Below are 4,920 nucleotides of genomic sequence, written 5' to 3' on the forward strand. Positions count from 1 at the left end.
ACATCAGCTACCTTTGATTTAAAAGTGTTTTTTTCTACTGAAAGATGAGATGAACACTGATTCTTATTTCAACATCTTTAAAAAATCCAGGTGCTGGAGGCTGATTGTGTGATTGTGTATCTTGTATATAACCTGCCCTTCCTCATGCGCAGTAGCCCCCGCGTCACGTTGCCTACCTTTGGGTGCTCGAATGCCAGCTGAGGAGAGCTGATTTTGAACTCTTCTGCTTTAAGGCTTTTTTTCCCCTTGAGAGCGTTCGCCTTCTGGTTCCCGATAGGTTGATCTCCCTTTCCAGTTTGGTGGGGAGCCTCCCAGATGCTCTGTGGGTGCTCTGTTTAGAGAAGCATCGGCTGGCTTTTGTTTACAACCTGTGGCTGATAAAGACTGCTCGGCCATACAAGAAGCAGGCACCAAAGAACTAGAAGATCAAGACGCTGAAACTTTCTTTGTAATTTTATTTTGGTATCATTAATGCACAATTACATGAGCAACATTATGTTTACCAGACTCCCCCGATCATCAAGTCCCCCCCACATACCCCATTACAGTCACTGTCCAACGGCGTAGTAAGATGCTGCAGAATCCCTACTTGTCTTCTCTGTGTTGTACAGCCCTCCCCGTGCCCCCCCCACATAGTCTGCCAATCGTAATGCCCCTTTTCCCCCCTTGACCCTCCCTTCCCACCCATCAAGACGCTGAATCTTGAAGTCATTCCGCTAAGCACAACCAAAAGACAAGGGAACAGCTCAGCTCTAGAGCTGACACGGGGCCCAGCCAGCTGTAGGTGGCTCTGTTGAGGACAGAGGTGAGGCGCTCAACTTCGTGCTGAACTTTTTAAGTGAGTCGTTAAAATAATCTTCAAATGTCAGGCTTAGAATTCCCTGTTTAGCTTTCTGTAATCTTCCCAGCTCGTCTGTTGCACAATGATTGACAGAAAATTGTCCTCCAAAAAATAAAATACCTCTCTTCTTGTGGTAAGGTCTCACTTCAAGTGAGTTGAAGGAACTACAGGGTTTTTTGTGTGCGGTGTGTTTTTCTGTGCTTTACCATTTTGTTTTTTTGAGGTATACATCACGTATAGTAAAACTCATTCTTTTTCAAGTGTGTCGTTCAGGAATCTTTAAACTACACACAGCCCATGGGTTCCGTGTGACTCACTGCTTGCTTTTGTAAATAAAGTTTTATTGAACACAGTCACTCCCATTCATTTACATATTGTCTGTCTAACCTGCTTTCATGCTACAATGACAGACGTGGGTAGTTACAACAGTCTTGGTCTTCAGAGTCCAAAATATTTATCATCTAGTCCTTTGTACAAAGTGTATAGACTTGGCTCTACTGTAGTTCTATTAATTTTGACCAATGGATAGTCATATAACTACCACCACGATCAAGATCTAAAATATTTCCACCACCCTTAAAAATTAAGGAAGCTACAATTTGAGGAAAGAAAATGGTTTTAGAAAGCTAAATTTTACTCTATACTTGATACTGACTCTAAGTTTGTAACATCTTAAATCATGTTTTCACATTGATTGGATATGCAGGGTTTGTCTTCCCAGCAGAGATTTCCCACTTTTCTTCTCAACAAAACCCTGATTTCCTCTTGAGGAGTTTAGCCCTCCTCTGCTTTGGTATCGGATGTGTGGGTGTGTTGGATCCCAGCCCAAACTCCTTCCGTCCCTCCTGGTCCTGGTGTAGCAACCAGGGATTGGCACGGGAGACATGTGGGGGCTTCTAGGAAAGCAAAGCCTTACTTCTCCCTGGGTGCTGCCCCAAAGAGTGTTCTCTGTTGGACCTGAAGGAGGAATCAGCCCGCTTGGCTGACATCCACAGGGGCCCGTGCCGAGGGCTCGTGTAGACATGAAAACGTAGGCTGGCTGGGAGTGATTGAAACTGGAGGGAGAAAGCAGACCCTGCTCATGTTGGTTTCAGGAGCCCAGATTCACGTCTTGCCTGTCGTTAGCCTTATGGCCAGATGCTGTAGTAAATTCCTTTGAGTGTGTAAGTCGGTTGGGGAAGGGATTTCTGTTATTTGTAACTAATTGAGCTCTAGTTGATGCCAACTATATAACACTGAGGAAATTACATAAAAACCCCAACACATCTATTATTGTATTTGTATAATGCACAAAAAAACCCAATACAGTTCTAGCTGAGGATTTTATATCATTACTTAACTCACTGGAATAAGAACTGCCTTGTAATTTCTGTATTTGTTAATCAACTTCTCACTCATTCCTTCCTTCAGCTAATATCTACTGAGGACCTGCTGGGTGGCAGGGGGCTCCGCTCCAGGTGACCAAAATGGGCACAGTCTTTGTTTTCAGGAAGAGCACATCCTAATGGGTTTACAGCCTAAAAACCCAAGTGCGCGCAATTCCGATAGCCACAGGGCTACGGGGCAGGATGGCAGTATTTCATAGAGACGGCCAGAGACAGCCCCCCTGAGAAGGCATCATGGGGGCAGAGGTCTGAGTGAAGGGAGGGGTGCGTGCCAGCAGAGGGAATCCCAAATGCAAAGCCCGTTGGCCGTGTGCTGGACTGGCTGCTGGCCAGGGAGATGTGGCTGACAGGGGTGAATGGGTGGGTGGGTGAGCAGCAATTGAAGATAAGGATGGAGAGACACTTGGTGTCTGTCATTAAGGGCTCCCTATGGGGCCACAGGGAGCAGAACAAGCATTTGCAAACGAGTGTTTAGGACAAAACTGCCCTAACTGAAGGGAGGGCAATTGATGCCTTGAGGATTAATAGAAAGTACTGTGGCCAGCACGGGGAATTCCTTTTGTGTAGGGTCCCCTTGAGTTGGATTATGTGGATTTATCCTGATGGGATAGGGCCACCTGGTGCAGGCTTCCCAGGTGTGTAAGGGCGACAGCCCCTGCAGGTGGGGAGGTCTATTGCATCAACTCCTGTTTCCTGTGGCCATGTGATGGATGATGGAAAGGACTCTGAGTTTCCTACACTCCCGCCTTCCATTAGCCACCTGCCACCCGAGCAGTAACATATCTGGCATGGAATCCGAATGGCCAGTTGTCTGTTTTGATATCTTAACAAATGCGGAATGGAAGACACGCAGAGTCCCAGGATCCGTTTCACTGTAAACGCAGCAGAATGCAGTGACAGTCAAGTCCCCAGCTTTGTGGGGGATGTGCGTCAATAAATGTGACTTGCAAGGAAGTTCCAGGTGCGATGAGTGGGAGCAACAGTGAAGTGCCTTGTGACTGGCTCCACGTGGGACAGTTCACGTTTTGGAGGCTCTCAAGGGTCACACCAAAGTCATGCACCTTTGCTTGACATATAACAAAGGCCGTTGGTACAAATGTTTCATTTTGCATGTATTAACTGACTGCGTTCTCTGGCTGGCAGTCTGAGAGCCTCAGCCCTTGAGGCAGTAGCAGCTAGCTGGGAGAGGCAGATAAAGAAAGCCAGTAATTCTGGTTGGGAGAGAGGTGGCCTGAAGACATGCAAGAGGGTGCCTGGCACCTCAGTCCTGCACTGGGAGAGTGGGAAAAGGTAAGGCGGGGGTTTGTGGAAAACTTCACGCAGAGAAGCTGTCTGAATGGAGGTTTTCAAAATTGACACATAATTCACCTACCAGAAAACGCGTCTTCCTAAAATGTATAACTCAGTGGTGTTAGTATATTCAAACATACAAAATCGGTATTTATTTTGGAACACGTCATCACCGTCCAAAAGAAACTGCATACCTCTTAGCAGTCCCCTCTCGTTCCCTTCTGCCCACAGCCCCTGGGAACTACTAAGATGCTTTCCATCTCCATACTGCCTCTTCTCAATCCTTCCTATAAATGATTCCGACAGCAGGTGGCTTTTTTGTTCGTTGTCTTTCCCTTCGTGTTACCACGGTTCATGCACGCAGCTGTGTGAGGCAGGGCTTCATTCCTTTTTGTGGCTGAACACCGTTCCTGTCTCGTGGATGGACCACACCTTGTTACCCATCCACCAGTTGATGGACGTGTGGGTTGTGCCCACGTTTTGGCTGTTAGGAAAAGCGCTGCCGTGAACATTCGTGCATGAGTTTCCGTGTGGCTGTGCAGTTTCCGTTGTCTCGGGTGGGCGTCTGGGAGTTGGAATTCCTGGCTGATAGGAGATTCGCAGTTGAGTGGGACTGGGCATCTCTTTAAAGGGTAAGATCTGCTCTGAACCTCACAGAGAACTTGTAGAACAGAGACTAAGACTTTTGCCTGAGGGAGCAGGTCCTGGGTGGCATGACACACCGGGCAGTCAGTGCCTCCTCCCCAGGGGCAGATGTGATAGCTGTTCGGTTGCATGAACTAGCTGAGGTCTGACGAGGCGAGAGACAGAGGCACCTTGGAGATCTGTGTGACTTAAGTTTTTGCTTTTAGTTCACTCCTTAGAACTGAAATAATAAACCGGGCCATTCCTGGAAAGTTTTTAAATACAAGAGTATAGAATGTTGCATTTGACACCAAGTAAAAAGTCATAGCCCCAAACAGCTTCTCTCAGATTGGTTCTTGGAATTCGTGGATTCTGGGTTCACGCTGAGCACTTCGTGGCTCTGTGGAAGCTTGGTGACAGTCATTTTAAGGAGGTTGCTTGCTGCTTCTGTCCGGCTTTCCGTCTGGGCGTCTGTAAATACGTCAGACTGCACCTCGTCCGCGGGCACCCAACTTCCCTGTGAGACTTGCAGGCTGGGGAAGGGATCTGCAACCATTTATTCAGAGCAGAGGTGAAAGTTCTGAGGAAATCTCCAGCCTCCTGTCTTTTTCTCATTTCTGTAAATTGGACATTACTTTTCCCTTCCTTGTGGGGGGCTGAGGAGGCCAAGCAAATATAAGAACATTTCAAGGGGCCAGCCTCTGCAGCAGACACTCGGCTAGAAGGAAAAGAGAAGTGAGAACATGCCAAGAAGCCTGCGTTGCTCACCAGTTGATGGAA

Source organism: Manis pentadactyla, chromosome X, assembly GCF_030020395.1.
Source record: "Manis pentadactyla isolate mManPen7 chromosome X, mManPen7.hap1, whole genome shotgun sequence".
Lineage (NCBI taxonomy): Eukaryota > Metazoa > Chordata > Mammalia > Pholidota > Manidae > Manis > Manis pentadactyla.